The 18,726-nt window shown below is 48.4% G+C and overlaps 1 long non-coding RNA gene across 2 annotated transcripts; it reads left to right on the forward strand.

The window, feature by feature from the left end:
• Positions 1 to 376: 376 nt before the first annotated feature.
• Positions 377 to 18,719, forward strand: LOC116957867 (uncharacterized). Of its 2 annotated transcripts, none has more exons than XR_012930031.1 (4): positions 377 to 6,032; positions 10,168 to 10,458; positions 13,750 to 13,914; positions 14,432 to 18,719. It is a non-coding gene; the product is annotated as an uncharacterized LOC116957867 (long non-coding RNA). The 2 variants fall into 2 exon arrangements; XR_004405261.2 differs by lacking the exon at positions 377 to 6,032 and adding an exon at positions 7,052 to 7,597.
• The last annotated feature ends 7 nt before the right edge of the window (positions 18,720 to 18,726 follow it).

Below are 18,726 nucleotides of genomic sequence, written 5' to 3' on the forward strand. Positions count from 1 at the left end.
GAGACTCGCCCTAGAGAAAACTGGCCACATTGATCAAAGAGTTTGACGCTAAAACCAGCACTAAAAGTGTCACCGTTGGCGTTTAGCCCTGACCGCCTCACTTGTCCATTGCGCGTGACGTAATCTCGCTATGTTGACATCGTGCGCCGCGTGGCATCGTCTCGTTATGGGACTTGGAACGTAGCGTTGACCATCATCGCGAACCAAATACTGTAATTGGATGAACGCGTACGGGGTGGCATTACAGGACCGCGTGCGTGTGCGTGATTCTTCTTCCTTGTATTTTCGTTGCCTAACAAAGGGGACATGCAGGCTCTCTTTCTATCTGTCTAAATAATGAGATCAACGGCATGGGATCTGAACTTTTGAAGGAAGATCCATTTGGTGCAGTCGTGTTATCAACACTAAATATTCACAGTCGTCGTGAGCCAGAGCATGTGATCGGATCTCAACTCCACATGCGCAGCTGTGAGGACGCAGTGAATTATTAACGCGCCTACGTGCTACCAGTTTATGCAATTTGACTTTGATATTCACTAAATTGTTTTAAGTACGTATTAATGTTCACTAGTCCATGCAAAAAAAAATATCCATTGGGTGCTAAGGCTGCTCTGAATGGCCCTTATAAGGTTCGCGTTCTTTAAATGTATACACAAGTCAGAGGTCAGTGGCACTTATACTACAAATTACTATGCGCCGTAATTCATCAAATAAGTATTCAGCTCTCCGACGCCGTGACACCTGGAAAGGTTGTAGATCGTCAGAGCTGATTGTTTTTTCTCTCTCACAAACACACGCATGGAACGCTCTTGACCTTTAAATGGTGTTGAAATATTCTGAGAAAAGTTACTTTTGTCAATGTGTGTCCATTGTTTTAGAATGTCTCACATTGTGTAAACACGGTAAAGGTCGCCTTACACACATCATCATAATAATAATACCGCTAATGGTAGTAGCGCCCTTTACCCAGGAAAGTCTCTCCTCTCAAGGCTTTAAAGGTGAGGCCTGCTTTGGAATGTTTGGCTAATTCCGTATGAATGTTTGACAAGTGAGAGGAAGCAGGAGTGCCCAGGGAAAACCCACGCACACATTTCATGCTCCAGACGGATAGATTCAAGGATCCATTGCTGCGCTGCCATCTTCGAGGTCCTTGGCAGGCACAACGCCTCCAACAGCTGGTGTTCCCGGTCAGCCTTCCATCAACCAGGCCACAACCTGCTTCGCTTTAGAAAAATGTCACTTGTGCGCAAAGCGATTTGGTCGTAGGTGAGTCTTTATTTTGTGTATGTGTATAGTTTCCCCTGTATTTTTTTACATGTACGTTACATAATGCCTGCGTTTCACAGCAAAGTGCCTCAGGATGTTTGGTTGTTGTTTAACAGAATTTGTGATGGCGGCGGAAATGATTCCACGCCGTGCATTCGTGGAGCGTTTGAGACGAGTTTCGTCTAAAATCTCGACTGGAAACCAATTTCCTTAGAACTGCGTTTCGTGTTCAGTTTGTTGTCCTTCCCCCACACCTCCGTTTAGCACGGTTGGCTACGTACGGTGCGTAAGAAGTTCAACATACCGACATTCGAACGTTCGAGCTTCTTTGACCGACGTGGTTTCCGAGGCGCGTTCGTTTTGCTTCGCCACAGCTGCCGGCCTCGAGGGACAAGTCCCGGCGACCCGAGTTCGATTACCGCTCACGGCCAAACACCAGTGTCGATCATCTGAACCGAGTCCTGGGCTTCTCGTAGGTCGACTCAGCCTCAAATGCGCACCTTAGATCAGCGCGGATGGCTACGTACGATGCGAACGAAGTTCAACCACCGACACAGACGCTTGCCGAGTTCACCGTCGCCGCGTGAATACCCGGCGCTGCTCGTTCACCGACGTTCGATCGACGCTAGCTGCCACTGCTGTTCAGTGGCCTAAAATCAAATGTTTCGCTCCGGATGACCGCTGCAAAGTATGATCTTGTGTTTTGATTTAGTGTGCTGATCTTTAAATGTGCATTGAAAAATGTCGATACTCCTACTGATGCTCCTGCCGTTGTGGAGTGACTCGTGCAGCCAGCTATGGCTACAGGTTTTGGTGGTACATGTTGTTTATGTCGTTTTGTGCGAAATTTCGGTCACAGTTCCTACGATCACTGTTACATTGCTTTTATGGCTTTATTTTGGTGGGTTCGAAAAGTTTTTTTGGTCTGGCCATGTTTGTTTGTTGTAGTACGGAGTTAAATTGGTGGCTTTAATCTAAGTTGTTTTGTGGTTGTTGTTGTTTCACTTGCATCCCACTGGGATTTTTGCACACAGCGTTGGTGTACGGTGCTTTTTCTTGAAGATTTTGCTGTTTTTTCCTGGATTTATCTGTTTGCGCATAGTCACTTTAAGATGTTTTCTTGTTCATGTTTTAGTTTTTTGTTTGTTGCGGTTGCACCCGATTCAAGAGCCGAATGGCTCACAGGGCCATACCAAATAAATGAAACTGACGCGTCAGACGACGGCCGGCTGCCTTTTCCCGATAACATTGCAATGTCCCCCCTCGCTGTGGCCATCACCACGACTGGGAGCACGCGGAGCCACACCCAGCAGCAGCAGCATCGGAGGCGAGGCGCCAAGCCCCAGAACCTCACGCGGGCGAAAGAATGCGGGGGTGCGTTCTGGCTTGCACTCTCGCGGGCCCAGCGATAAAGAAAGAACGCGAATGACACCCCCGCTCCGCGTGCGTGCGTGCGAGTGTACAGCGGCGGCGTTCACCGGGCATCAAGCCTGGTGAACTGAGTTAGATCCCCAGCCACGGCTTCCAACGGACGCGGTGAATGTCTGAGCCGGTGCTGGGCCTCCCCTATGTCGACCTTGGTTATAAAGGAGTATCTGGTGCGGTGTATAAATGTCACCACTGGTGAGACAAAGGCGGCTGGGCGTGGCGCTAGCCGCACCACTTCCGTCATCATAGGTGATCGCTAACAGCACTTGTCCCGACACTCTGTTTAGGCATCGTGCATATCATTGTATTTGTGTGTGTATGAAAATATAATATATTAATAACTTTAAACGCTTCGTACATATATGTGGTGTGCAATGAAGCGAAGGGAATGTCGGGGTCAAATATACCCCGTGACCTCACGTTGGGGAGGCCCTTATCCAGCAGTGGATTGGCACGACTTACAATCAGGGGAACGGCGATTAATTGTTTTTTGTTTAAGGAATTGATGGGTATGGAGGGTGGCAGTGCTGGTTTAGATATTCAGGTATGTCTTAAAGAGGGGATACTTTCAATGACTGTGGGGTCCCGTGCAGTGATCTCTTTGAGTCTGTGGGTCATCGTGTGCGCACGGAGTGGCAGAGGGCTGCTGAGCCTCATTAACGAATCCCATCTGTGGCTGCTTCGCCACTGGATCCTGGGTTCTATCATGTTTAGATCGCACATCTACACGCCACGTGGCATGCGAACGTTACATGCCACGTGTGAGACGCATCGACTCGGACATCACCGGTGCGCTTCTTGTATCTACTTACAGCACTGGACATGTGTGGAAAAGTAACTTTGTAGCTCATCGGATTCCTCCGGTAAAAACGAATATTCTGATTTCTGATCCTCAGCAGCGTCGGTACCAAGCCACAGATGCCTCCGGTGCAACTCGAGTGAGTGGAGATTTTATTTATTTTCAATATCACTTAAATGCTGATATATCGGAATGAGCATTGCGCAGTAGACTGTGTCACTAAGTTCAAAATAAAAAAAAATCGCTAATCAGTCTGTGCGCCTTCCAGAATAAGGTTTCATAGGAGCATTGCTTTAAGGAGGCAAACTCTGGACGTCACTCTTGCTTTTAAAATTAAAACTCGACACATGCGCCCATCACTCTGCAGTGGCCTATAAAGGAAAAAAAAAACATCATAAAAGAGGCGTTTCGGGCAATGAGCCCTTCGCAGCGCGTACGTGGAGGCCACTCGAGAAGCCACGCGTGACTTGAACGAGCGAGTCCAGAATTTGCATGTGATATAAAAGCACTGCTTCAAGAAAGTCCGACTGTTGTTGGCACGAACACGGCACTGAGAGAGAAAAAACATTGGAAGTGGAAACATGCCCCCGTATTTTCATGGCATTCACTCCAGAGGTAATGCGTTACTTATAATGGGAAGTTACAGGAAGGGCCCTTCCGGGAATAGTAAGACTTCGGCGCGAGACGACATCACGGCCAATGCCGCTCATGCCAGCGCACCCAGCACCCGAGTGCGGCCGCGGCCTCACTCGGCGTCTGCCCAGCGGACGCCTCGCGTTCGAAGTCTGCACTTGCAGTAGCCCACCATCTGGCTCAAGGTATTTCTCTTAATCGCCAACTCATGTGTTCACTGCAGTCGCCTACAGTTAGAAACGTTTCCGTTGGTCTTGAAATGCCATGAGAAAGTTAAACGTAAAATACAAATGTCCTGCTCAAATGAGCACTGAGTTGGTGTTCATCCACTGTCTATAACCCCGAGCCATTGGTGGAAATTCCACATTCCTACGGTCGGATACGTCTCTCCACAGGACGACCGCTGTTGACTTTCCCGCAAGGTGGTAGGAATTTAGTCGAACTCTGAACGACGGTGGACCGACTCAACCCCCCCCTCCCCTCAACCAGGATTTGGAACTCGCAACCTTCCAGTTGACATTCCGCTCCTCGGCTTCGCCCGGCTGGCGTGCACCGCTGTTTGATTTGCACATGCGGCTCGGCCCTCCTGGCCACCCTGTTTGGATCCGACGCACAGTTGTTTATTGTGGACACATTTTTACTCGAGGACAAGAAAGATGATGGGTGTTTGTAGTCCCCCCCACCCACCTCCCCTCCTAAATCACGGTCTCTGTGTTCTCAGTTCAACTCTCAGATCCCCAGAGGCCAGTGCTGAAGCCCAATCAAAGTGTGTGAGTTTATTGATGATGGTGATGCAGTTAACGCAAACCATATGCGATAAAAAATAATAATAATTCAAAGCCATTTTGGTATTTTTTTTTTCACCAGAAGCTGCCTTGTTTGACTAATTTGATATTGGAGCTGCTTATCTGTGTTGCTATCTCAAGGAAGTGCCAATCACGTGAGTCACTTGTAATTAATTAAAACCGGCCATGGCTGTATCCTGATTCCTCTTGAGGCCACAGCCAATGGTCCATTGTCCGCCGGATTCTTGTCAGAGGCTCTTTGCAAGGACATCTCGATTTTCTTTCAACCTCATATGCAAAGACGGCCGCGAGTTAACAGCACTTACCCAAAACGCTTGATTGCTTCGGTATGCTGAAGGGTATCTTCTGACAGATGGCATGTTTAAATAAGCGAACGACATGCCTCCTTCCCACATCTATCCATCCACATGAGAAAAAAAACTTCCACGTCCCATCAGCCACACAGCCTTTTTGGAGATTTATTTTTCAACAGCATTGGTTTCATACAAAGCAAACTCTAGACTGGTTTTGACATTCAGTGACTCATGAGCAGAGTCAGGCTTGCTAACACAAATTCTGGTGAACTGTTAGATGTTTTTAGGCAAATGTGGGTCATGTTTCAAAGCAAAACTGTATCATGCACAACACAAAATAATCATTGGCATTGTTGTGCAGAGTCTCAAGTAACACATTTAACAATCAGACATTACGTCTCCTCCCAAATGCATCGTTGTTCTGTAAACTGCGTGTTTGCAGGTCTCTGGTTTAAAATAAAAACAAGTTTTCAAGCTGACTGCTGTTGGTTAACAAGCATTGGCCACACGTTCGTGTAATTATGCTAACAATGGTGGAGGTGCATGACCTGTACATGTGCGTGCGTGGGTGTGAGCCAGTCAGACTGTCTGGAGTGCTTGGGTTGACGCTTGGCACGCTGAATTCCACCCATAGTTGCGCATGTCAATGGAATTTGTTGTTTGTTTTTTTGGGGGGCGTGGGCTCCTCGCTGGATCAGTCGACTCTAAAACAAGAAGCTAGCCATGCACGTCGAGACCGTTCGAAGATCGGATCAAGACGTCAGCACGACCACAGCCGTTGATGCCATCACCACCACCACCGTCAAGGTGATCTCTTTACCCTCTTCCGAACCCCGCAGCTGCTGCGCCCGAGACAACACAGAACGTCAAACGTCTGCCCTGATATTCTCCCACCGTCTGCTCTCAGGCCTTTGCCATGGTCTCGGATTATTGCCGTGGAGATGCCAGGGTTTACCTGTGTCCAAGTCGTGCTTCCCTCTCTCCATCGAAGCCTTCGAACGTGCGAGGGATTCCTCCGGCGAAACGTGACGGACGCAGTCTTTTCGCTTGATGCAATTTTTGATGACGAGCACAGCCGTGGAATAGCGCGTTCCAAAACCTGTGCTCGAAATTACGTACGTGCGCCCGTGTACGACTCGCATTCTAGAGCGCAAAAAGGAAAAAAAAATATAAAGAAACGGTTTAAATTATTGTCAGATGTTCGGAGAGATTTATTTTAGGGGCAGGTTTACAGTATCCTGTTGTTGTTCTCCACGGTAACCACGCCCGGGCATCGCCGGAACTCGTTTGTGACGTAGGCGCTCCGCAGAATGTGGCCCCCTGCGAGTCGACGGCGATGGCTGCCACATGGCCACGAGGTGCTGAGCAATGCCGGCGACCGCCCGAACGGTAGCACTCCGGACAATGGAGGCGCGTCTTATCCGGGCCTCAACAAGAGTTGCCTGCAGACGTAAAAGCGCCGCTTTGTATCTGTTCGCATCTACAGTGAAGTGTGTTCGGGGTGTAGCGTGTCCTCAACTTGGGGTGGAGGCATGCAGAGGGGTCGCGACGTTCGTGGACACCGCGTTCGCAGTGGAAATCGGGAGAGTGACGAGGGGGTGATGGACCGCGGGTGAGCGAGTGACATTGAGCGCTGCATCATCACTCACCTTGTGAAGTGCATGGTAGCGCTAAGTTAAAGCCTTTACACTTGACGGCCATAAATGTGGCTGAAAATGAACAAATAAAAACAAAAAATGCAGTCAATTGCAACTCCACTGTACGTCATCACGTGACGCGTCTGGGCCGGTGCATTCATAAATACACACTCTTTAAACTGGGTCGCGAAACATTTTCTCCACTCGAGACAATGCGAATAATACGGCTGAATGTTACCATCCGTGAATAGCGAGGTCATGAGTGCCACGGCCGAGCTTGGAGCCGAGTTGTCATCTGCACTCACGCCTTCCTCGCCACCCGATTGGCACGGTGGGCTACGTACGGGGCGAAAGAAGTTCAACATTCGTACAGCCGTGTCCACGCCGAGTCCACGTGTTATTCAAATACCGGATTTTTTTTAAAAGACGGAAATGTTTGTTTTTTATTAAAAAAAAATCGGACCTTTAAGGAGCTGACACACGCAAATATAAAGCATTGCCGACTCAACGTTTGAAAACAGAAAAATAATCATTTTCAATTGCATCGGTGGGAATGCGAGCTCTAAGGGATTATTAAACAAAGGCGGCGTTTCACTCTCGTTCTAATTAGCCACAGCTTTTGCCAACAGTTGCAGCCAAATTGAGCGAGAATACAGCGTTCGCCACGTCCGGGAGCCGCCTCTGTTGCTGCAGGTGCGATGCTGTCACTGGCGCCGAACGCGAATTAATGCGCAGGTGAGCAGTGAAGGCGCGGACGCAGCACGCGTGCGGCGTGTCTGCGGTGAGCGCCGGCGGTCAACTGGGCGCCTGGGACTCCCCTAGGGATCGACTGGGCCTCAAATCGGTATCGCGCGCAGCGTGTGAACATCGACTTTGGGAGGAGACCAAAGCGGGACGTCTGTTCGTGGCGCTGGCCTCGAGTGCGCGCCGTTTCCCGCATTCATAGCCGCGTTCGAGAATTTGAACTCCGGTGATCGGAGTTCAATTCGCGACCACGGCTGTCATCGGTGGTATCTGAAACCCCGTGATGGAATGCCGCTCTCCGCCCAGCTTCACCAACCCGCAGTGACCAGCGCGATGAAGCGTGGACAAACGACCTCCGTGACTGACACCGGCACGGGCAGGCCCTCATTCAGCAGTGGCTTGACATAGCGACGTCATTGCGATTGTTATCGTAGTAATAATCTAATATCCGCTATTATGAAAAATGTTTTTTTGTGACTGTGATGTGTAATGTTCACCGCATATATGATCTTCATGTGAGAGTGCATGTGTATCTGCCTAACTGCACGGGTAATGCCCTGCAAACACGTGGGTTGCGCGTGTGGCGTGTGTGTGCGCGTGTGTGTGCGTCTTGGGCTCTACACTGGGTCGACCGTGTATTTATACTTTAACTTCTCACATAAACACATCTTTCAGCTGCAAAGAGAAAATACGTACACCATACCCAGCTCGCCGGAAAAGATTACATATTCGGCAGAGAATGTAAGCCTCTCCAACAGTACTCAGGTGAACTCTGCGAGCAGCTTAAGAACTTCCATAAAAGGGAACGCGCAGCTACTGCCGCTGCTGCTGCTGCATACTTCACCATTATTTGCCATCGTCTTTGTCAGCCTCGGCTCCAGGACTGCAGGCCAAGTCCTCTGTAAAAACTGCACTTTAACCCGGAGATATATATTTCTAAATAAAAGGTGTAGTCCTATAATTTCTCTCTAGAGGCCGCTCTACAGAGCCCCTCTATGGCAGTGCCTCCCAGCCTGCGATCCCAGGCACCTTGTGAAGCGGGGCTGCGGGACTGTTGCAGATACGACGATTCGTTTTGATTTGCAAATATACGTGGTGTTGATATGTTATTGGTACACGGTGGTCTGAAAAGAATTGTTGAGGCTGGATGGTGGGACTGTGGATCCAGTGAGGTTGGCAACCATTGCTCTAAGAGGGTATTTTGGCTGAGACCAAATACCCTCTAGGGCTCCTGTATAGGTTTATTATTATTGCACGCTGGCCAGGTGGGAGTACTCACCAACGAACGCCAATTATAACGCAGAAAGATGAGAGCTGTGTTGAAAACCAAGTGAGAATCCCATTGAATCCAAAAATCCCTCCCTCGCCACCCCCCTCCCTGTGTCATCGAAAATGCAGTACAACAAGAGCAATCAAATATAACGGAACGATAAGACAACGTCATGTAATGTAAAGGTCCAGAGGTACAAATCCATAGTTTTGGTTTAAGTGGTGTAATTGATATAGGTCAAGATCGTGTGTATTCATATTTTATAGAAGTAAACGGAATCGCTCATTACAAACTGAATGGGAATTGTTTTATAATTGTATTGTAGATGTCGCGTAGTTCCATGGGAATAGCATCGTGAATGAAATTTGAATGATGAGATGTAGCACTGATTTTCCCAAGGTGATTGTGGGTCACATGCCTTCTTCTTACGGTATATTGGAAAGGAATAAACTCGCTGTAAATGCGTAGCTTAAATATGAGAGTAAGAAATAAAATGTACCCATTGACTGCTGACGTGAACACATTTTAAAATAATTTCCTGACTCGCAATAGATCCATTGGGTAAAGTCTAATGCAGAGCTGGAATTTAACAAAATCGGATAAATATTTCTGGGGAAATAGCCATCATACCAGGGCCTAAATCTCATTAATTAAATTCAAACCCTGAGCATTTTTCACACCATGGATAACTTTCACCCTTTGATTTTGTTTAATTCCCTTCGAGGTGTTTTATAGCTGAAGGCACAAATAACACAATTGTACGTTTGTTACTGGGAAATTATGTTGGCACGTCGGTCAATTTTGTTCTGTCCTGCAATCGCAAAAAACCCAGGAAGAGCCAGTGCTGAAGCAGCACTGGCTAGGCCAGGTGGGTCCAATTAGGGAAACTGAACAATGAATGTCCTCTGCATTCTCACTGCAGCTCGAATGGCCCGCGTGGGGCAGAGGCATTTCGGAATTTCGTGTTGATGCCCCGAGCACGATTACGCGGATTCCACCAGTGACTGTGGGTCTGTTTCGCCTTGACCTCTGGTGCTCAGAAATTATTTCACATATTGTAAAAATAAAACAATCACAGTTATCAACCAGCCACTGATCGTTGACTCTTAGTGATACAATACTGATATAATGGCATTGATGAGCACATACATTTTGAAAAAACGAATCATATATGAGAAAGTGTAAATAGTATCACGGGAAAACAAGGTGCACAAATACAACCGTCGCTATTTAATAAATTCTTCTCTGCACTTCTATACACGTTGCTTGTTTTTTTTTCTTCTTCCCACAGCGTAGACGCGTGTTGAACGTGACGTGACGTTTTCAACTCGCCGCACACCGCGTGCCCATTGCACGCAGCTGGAAAGAGCTCTGCTCGACCTCGAATCTTCAACGTTGCTGCATTCAGACCAACATCTGGACGGCGCTGCCTGGGACTCGTTGATTCCGGATAAGCGGTGTGCGACGTGGCGATGCGGGCGGCACGGGGGACGGCGTCACGGTGCGCGTGCCCCCCCGCTCACCCGGCCGAACTCCACGCGATGTGACCGTCCGCGGCCTCGTGCACAATGCGAGTTACAAGGTGAATAAGCTGACGCTCTACGCCTCCTTCACGCAGCTGACCCGCCACATACCCACTATTATTTTGTAGACATCCCGACGGCCACACGCACCTCCGAGTAGGATGTTTTTTTCTCAGGAACATTGATTCAATGTCAACTCTGCACTGGTTTCGATATTGAGTGTCTCGTCAGTAGATTCAGGCTTGCTCGAGCAGCCATATCTAACATCTTGTAGTTCACTGACATTGGCTTAAGCAGGCCCGACTCTGCTTATGGGATGCTTATTGTCAAAACCGGTCCAGATTTTTTCTTGTATTGAATCAATGCCGCTGAAATGATGCAGGCTTTGGAAACAATCGCATCAGGCAGGCTTCTCCCTGGGTCCCACATAACATCAGAATCAGTATGTATACTTCAGGACGAATCCGATGAGCTATCGAGTCTTTCCGCACGGATGTCCAGTAGGGGCGGATCCGAACGTTACAACAACAAACACTGCGTACATTTCTTCATGAAATATAGTTACGACGGCCTAGGCCGATTTAGATCGTCAAGAGAGTTAAGCCTCTTTGTTCAGATGTAGAGTCATAGGATGACATTCGGTGCAATTTCATCAAGTCAGATATGCAATTAAACCAACCACTCGTGCCTCAGCGAGGGCATGAGCTCATTGCAATCCACTGCCATGAGCTACGGTCGACACAACTTCGCTCTCGCAACTAGTCAGCCCACACAACCGAAGTCATTCTCCTCTATCGTGAATGAGATCATTGCTCCATGACGATGAGTGCCCTGCACTCTCAGCTCGCCAATGCCAAGATAGATGGCCATGGTTGACACTTTAGTAGTGGCGACTGATATCTGAACCCTGTCTTTGGTCGGCCTCACTTTTACCAACCCGCAGTGCCGGATTAAGCTGGTGCGAGGACCTGTAGCGTATGTTATAAAGGGGCCCTAAATAAAAAAAAACACACAAATACTAAAACACAATTTTTTTTACTTGCATAGTAAAGTAATTGTATTTTTTTATTTGCTACACAGCCAGACAATATGACACCGAGTCGTTCGTATAAGTTGAAGGCGGTATAGTACTATAGTAATGGAGCAAGTGCAGAATCAATGAACCGGAATTGACAGCTTGAAAGCGTTTAGCGCGGGGCACTTGAATGTGCAGGGCCCGTAACTACTATATATGTAGCTACGACTACACATGTAGCTACTACATATGTAGCTACTACTACACATGTAGCTACTACTACACATGTAGCTACTATATATGTAGCTACTACTACACATGTAGCTACTACATATGTAGCTACTACTACACAAGTAGCTACTATATATGTAGCTACTACTACACATGTAGCTACTATATATGTAGCTACTACTACACATGTAGCTACTACATATGTAGCTACTACTACACAAGTAGCTACTATATATGTAGCTACTACTACACATGTAGCTACTACATATGTAGCTACTATATATGTAGCTACTACTACACATGTAGCTACTACATATGTAGCTACTACTACACAAGTAGCTACTATATATGTAGCTACTACTACACATGTAGCTACTATATATGTAGCTACTACTACACATGTAGCTACTACATATGTAGCTACTACTACACAAGTAGCTACTATATATGTAGCTACTACTACACATGTAGCTACTACATATGTAGCTACTATATATGTAGCTACTACTACACATGTAGCTACTACATATGTAGCTACTATATATGTAGCTACTATATATGTAGCTACTATATATGTAGCTACTACACATGTAGCTACTACATATGTAGCTACAATATATGTAGCTACTACTACAATATATGTAGCTACTACACATGTAGTAACTACTTTTGCTACTAGGAGAGTCCGGCACTGCCAACCCGCACTGTCCACTGTGGTGAAACGTCGTAAAACGACCTTAGTGACACTATTTGGGACTTTTTTTTTATCGAGTATCAAAAAAAATAAGTTTTAACCTTTCTGGCAAAAAAACAAACAGGCGTTAAGATGTTCAATAACCAAATAGGTACCTAATACTAATTAATAATAAAGGTTTTTGGGTTAGATCGCGATGTTGCCAAATCTGAGAAGGCGGTAATGTCCTCGGCAATGGAAAAGTTTTTTGTAGGAAGGTTTGTTTTCGTACGACGAACCATGTGCCATAGACAGAGCGTGACAGATAGTGCACTTTACACGGCCAGATATACCGTGTGAAATAAATAAACGTGTGCCCACAGTGTCCGTGGCACCGTATTGTGAGTGAGTGGAACTTGCCGGAGCCAGAATGGACAATAGTGAATTCAGCTTGTAATGATTGGCTTAGTGGAGTGTGTCTGTTCATGGGGATATAGATTCGAGTCAACTGGTGTCACGAATTTGGTAAATCACGTAAATGTTTAAGAAAGTAAAGACATATGCGGGCACACATTTTTTTCTCTCAAAACTATATTATATATAAAAAAAAATGTAATTATAACATCTCATTATTCTTGATTTTAAGCTTTCGTGACTGCAGGAATCCATACTCTTTGGTTCTTTCGGTAAAGTCACGTAGGCATAAAATAAAATAAATCACGACGTTTCGGGCGCAACACAAGCGTCCGTCATCAGGTCATCACGTGATGACGGACGCTTGTGTGTTGCGCCCGAAACGTCGTGATTTATTTTATTTTATGCCTACGTGACTTTACCGAAAGAACCACAGAGTATGGATTTCGTTATATTCGGCGCTCTATTTGTTACGGTGCGTTTCCCTTTGGGGGTTTCTTGTCGCTGTCTTGCTTACACATTCCAATTCGTTGTTTCGCTGGCGCCGACCTAACGTCCGGTCTCCCCAGAAAGACACTCCTCTTCTCAATGAGTGATTATTTTAATACAAGTCACCTGCCTATTTAAACACATTACAAAATGGCCCGTGCAATGGATCCATCTGCATTCAAATCGACCGAATCCAGGACAATGGACAATAGGAGGAGCAGGAGGGAGGAGATGAGCTGACATCGCGCGCACCCTCTAATTGGACCTCCACTGTGAAGAGCTGTTGTGGGTAAACATCAAAATCAGCGACTCCGCGTGACTCACGTTAGCCATGAATCGAACAACACGCACTACCGCAATCATCTAGTCAATAAACACGGAGCCATTCAAGGTTCCTCCTGAGAACGGATGGCACCGTCTCGCCCGGTGTTGACTTGACGGGGGGGGGGGGGGGGTTGGGTGGGGGTGAGATTCGCATCGCCGTGACTCACAAAGGCACGGCCTGTCCCACTTGCTCGTTTATTGCAGCAGGACCGTTTCCCACCACGCTTGCTGTCTGCTGCGGTGACACCAGCTGGGCCCACCTGCTGCACAGAAAGTAGCTCCGGCGCCTCGGGCAAGTTTCGTGATTGGCTCTCCTTCTTCTCCTTCAGGCCACGGCATCATCCTCATCGCATTCCTCTACCCAGTCCGGTCAGAATAATTCAATCATCTCTGTTGAATGTTGATTTCTTTAGAACTGCTTTTTGTATTTAGTTTGTTGTTCCCCATCCCGCACCTCCGATCAGCGCAGTTGGCTACGTACGGTACGAACGAAGTTCAACACAATACACAGTGTGGCTTCCTGGGTGAAAGCCTACGTGTTAAACTAACTAATAATCATTGTTATTATTGTTATGCTTTGTTGGCGAAATGGCTTTGTCCACCCTTTGTCCCAAAAATCTCTGGCTTCGATTGATAGCACACGATGATCGTTATCAACATTGTGGGGGGAATCTAAGCAACAAAATAAATAGTCAGACGTTCCACCTCCTCCACGTGCCTGTCCCGCCACCAATAGCCCACAACGCTGCTCCCTCGTGTCGTCACAATGGACGAGGAGCGAGCGGCGCATCGTCACAGTGGCCTACGCATTGGGGCTGTTTTCACTTTGGTCATCTCCACGTACGCTGCCAATTCTCCGACGTCCTCTTGCCTCCCCCTCTCACAGAAACCCTTTTCTGAAGCGCAGTCTCAGAGCCATCGCGTCAGCGCCCGCAAACGCGTCCACACCGGCAGGGAACCGCAGGGAGCCGTCGACGGGGGGGGGTTCCTTCTTTCTGTGAAGGTACAAAATCTCGTGTCGGTGCAGACAGACGCAGGCAGGAGCTGCCCGCATGGCACTGAAGGGCACACGAACCGGAGTGTTGCTGTTTCTGTTGACAGCCGCCGAGATTAAAGGGGTTTTCTCAGGGCTCTGGTGGCTTCCGAGTTCCCGCACGAGGTTACGTTAATGACCCTATAACAACATTAATGTAATTCATGATGCCGCCTATCAAATTCGCGTCTTCACAAAACATTTTTTCGGTACATTCTTTCGTACGTGACTCGTTGGCCACGCGGCCTTCTTGGGAAATGCCTTTCATGAGCAGTATTGGTTCAAATGCAAGAGCATTCTGAACCGGTTTCAGCGGTCAGGCTTGCTTGACCGCTGTCAGCCAGCTTCCTGGTGAACTGTCCTCATGTTTATAGGCACGGACCATTTCTGTACGTAAGGTTCTAATTGCCGATTTGTTTTACGTAATGCGGACTGCTCGATAACAGTCGTTGTACCTGTGGCAAACAAAGCCGAACAATTGCCTTTGCAGGCGAATTCCAAAGGAAATGTAAAGACGTTGTCAAACAGAACCACTCCCCCTTGTCCTCAGTGCATCCTATTGTTGATTTTAAGCCAAGGAGCGACTTGTAAAAAAAACCTTTTTTTTATTAAGCAACGATTTTGTCGAAGCCTTTTAAAGCAGGCATGAAACTGTAAAGGGGATTAAAAAAAAAAACATAATTGTGGACCTGCGCCAGTGTTTGACAAGCTGACGAAAACCTGTCGTCACGTGTTTGTGTTTGTGTCGTGGTTGACATCTCTCTCTCTGTGTGAGTGTGGAAGTCTCAGCGCAGGGCTGGCAGCTCACGCCGCTTGCTGCAGGTGGGTTCAAGGTGCGCACTCGCCAGCTGGGCTCACGAGTCTCAACATCGCCACCACCGTCCCTTGTAGCCATGGCGTGTCCTGCCCAAGCCCCCCTTGGATGATTCCACGTATAATAGTTAATTTGGTCGTGGGTTGGATCCCGCCACTGACGCCTGTTGTATATTTGGAGTTTGCGTGCTTCTCTCTGCATGTCCGTGTGGATTTTTCTCCGGGTCCTCCGGTTTTTCCCTCCATATTTAGAAACATTCGTTGAGAGTATGTCTGCTGTAAATGTCCACGCGATAAGCCAACTTCGCTGAGCTATCACGTGTGGCCAGGTCGCTTCTGAAAGAGAGCTACATAGCTCAGTTTGCCTTATCCGGCAAAATAACAAATAGCTTTGCTTAGAGTTTATTTAAATTTAAATTATGTGTGAAACACACGTGGAGCACAATAAGGTTGTACCAAACACACGCACGGTGCTGCCGTGGGGCTTTGCAAAACCAGGCAGGCACAGGACCGTACAGTGCTGCTCAGAGTCACACTCGAGGCTTCTATTGCAGAGATGGATGGAGTTGGGGGTGACTTGCGTGCGAGAAGGGAGATGTTTTGGGGCTGCCTCTTCTGTCAGCCGTGGGTCCGGAACGCGGGCCCCTGTTTCACGATGAGCTAAACATTTCCACGAATGTAATCTCGCCAGCTGGGGCACTTAGCAGGACCCCTCGCGATTTATCGCTCTGCAAGGCGCTGCTTGTTAAAGGGGGTTCACTGTGCCGAACACTTTTTCTCCTTTTAGCCTGCCAAGCCGTTAAAGTAACGTTGCATCTTCTTCCCTAAGGCATTGGTTCCTTCATTGGCAGATGAAAATGTTCTTGCCGATATTCGCCAGTGCAATTTCGCCACAAAAATGCGATTTAATTGCGTAACATTCGTGTGCAGGCGTGTTCCCGTGCGTGTGAGAATATACGTATACGGTACTGTGTGTGTGTGTCGCATAGGGTTTTGGGTATTGTTTGATTTCCCATTCAAAACTCCACACAAGATTTTGAAAATGCATTGCTGCCCTCGCCATGTTTACAGCGTCTGTTATTCCATGTTGGTCTCCCATCCAAATGCTAAACAGGCAGAACCCGGCTTAGCTTCCAAATCTGATTATTTGCGTGCGTTGAATGTGATTTGGCCCAACGTGCTCATGTTGTCGAGTTATATCGTGAATACGCTTATCGGAGAATTTACACTATGCCCTTATCATCCTGGGTTCGACTCTTGGCCATTTGCAATTAACATCTGACCTCGGACAGGGTCTCACCCAGATTAGCTTGACAAGAACACTATAATACAGAACACGAAATAATCGTGAGGGTTCATTTCGCTTTGGGAACTCGAACAGGGACGCGCGTTTCCAACAGTTGCAAGGAGTGAAGCCCTCTCGTGGCTATCAGACGTCAACATGGACATTTAGCTCCGAACTTAGGGTAAGACCTCAATCCACACGGTGGTGGTGATGGTGATGCGGCGATGGTGATGTGGTGGTGGTGATGGTGATGCGGCGATGGTGATGTGGTGGTGGTGATGCGGCGATGGTGATGTGGTGGTGGTGGTGATGGTAATGTGGCGATGGTGATGTGGTGGTGGTGATGCGGCGATGGTGATGTGGTGGTGGTGATGGTAATGTGGCGATGGTGATGTGGTGGTGGTGATGGTGATGTGGCGATGGTGATGTGGTGATGGTGATGCGGCGATGGTGATGTGGTGGTGGTGATGGTAATGTGGCGATGGTGATGTGGTGATGGTGATGCGGCGATGGTGATGTGGTGGTGGTGATGCGGCGATGGTGATGTGGTGGTGGTGATGTGGTGGTGGTGATGGTGATGCGGCGATGGTGATGTGGTGGTGATGATGGTAATGTGGCGATGGTGATGTGGTGGTGGTGATGGTGATGTGGTAATGGTGATGTGGTGATGGTGATGTGGTGATGATGGTGATGCGGCGATGGTGATGCGGCGATGGTGATGTGGTGGTGGTGATGGTGATGCGGCGATGGTGATGTGGTGGTGATGCGGCGATGGTGATGTGGTGGTGGTGATGGTAATGTGGCGATGGTGATGTGGTGGTGGTGATGCGGCGATGGTGATGTGGTGGTGGTGATGGTAATGTGGCGATGGTGATGTGGTGGTGGTGATGGTGATGTGGCGATGGTGATGTGGTGATGGTGATGCGGCGATGGTGATGTGGTGGTGGTGATGGTAATCTGGCGATGGTGATGTGGTGATGGTGATGCGGCGATGGTGATGTGGTGGTGGTGATGCGGCGATGGTGATGTGGTGGTGGTGATGTGGTGGTGGTGATGGTGATGCGGCGATGGTGATGTGGTGGTGATGATGGTAATGTGGCGATGGTGATGTGGTGGTGGTGATGGTGATGTGGTAATGGTGATGTGGTGATGGTGATGTGGTGATGATGGTGATGCGGCGATGGTGATGCGGCGATGGTGATGTGGTGGTGGTGATGGTGATGCGGCGATGGTGATGTGGTGGTGATGCGGCGATGGTGATGTGGTGGTGGTGATGGTAATGTGGCGATGGTGATGTGGTGGTGGTGATGCGGCGATGGTGATGTGGTGGTGGTGATGGTAATGTGGCGATGGTGATGTGGTGGTGGTGATGGTGATGTGGCGATGGTGATGTGGTGATGGTGATGCGGCGATGGTGATGTGGTGGTGGTGATGGTAATGTGGCGATGGTGATGTGGTGATGGTGATGCGGCGATGGTGATGTGGTGGTGGTGATGGTGATGCGGCGATGGTGATGTGGTGGTGGTGATGTGGTGGTGGTGATGCGGCGATGGTGATGTGGTGGTGATGATGGTAATGTGGCGATGGTGATGTGGTGGTGGTGATGGTGATGTGGTAATGGTGATGTGGTGATGGTGATGTGGTGGTGATGATGGTGATGCGGCGATGGTGATGCGGCGATGGTGATGCGGTGGTGATGTGGTGGTGGTGATGGTGATGCGGCGATGGTGATGTGGCGTTGGTGATGTGGTGGTGGTGATGGTGATGTGGTGATGTGGTGGTGGTGATGGTGATGTGGTGATGGTGATGGTGATGTGGTGGTGATGGTGATGTGGTGATGGTGATGATGTGTTATCGTCTGAGCGGACTTTGAAGGGCCAGTCCTGGGTCGCCTTCACAACAATCGCGAGGGGATGAAGGAGCAGGAAGGAAGCGGTGGCCGTGTCAGAGGCTGCGGTCGGGATGACCTCAACCGATGTCTTAGGACCAGCGGGGGATCCGGGGGGGGGCAATGGGAGAGAACGACCCCCCCCACTCACCGCCCCCCCCC

This window comes from Petromyzon marinus, chromosome 3 (genome assembly GCF_048934315.1).
Source record: "Petromyzon marinus isolate PM22_M1 ecotype Great Lakes invasive population chromosome 3, UKy_Petmar_22M1.pri1.0, whole genome shotgun sequence".
Classification (NCBI taxonomy): Eukaryota; Metazoa; Chordata; class Hyperoartia; order Petromyzontiformes; family Petromyzontidae; genus Petromyzon; species Petromyzon marinus.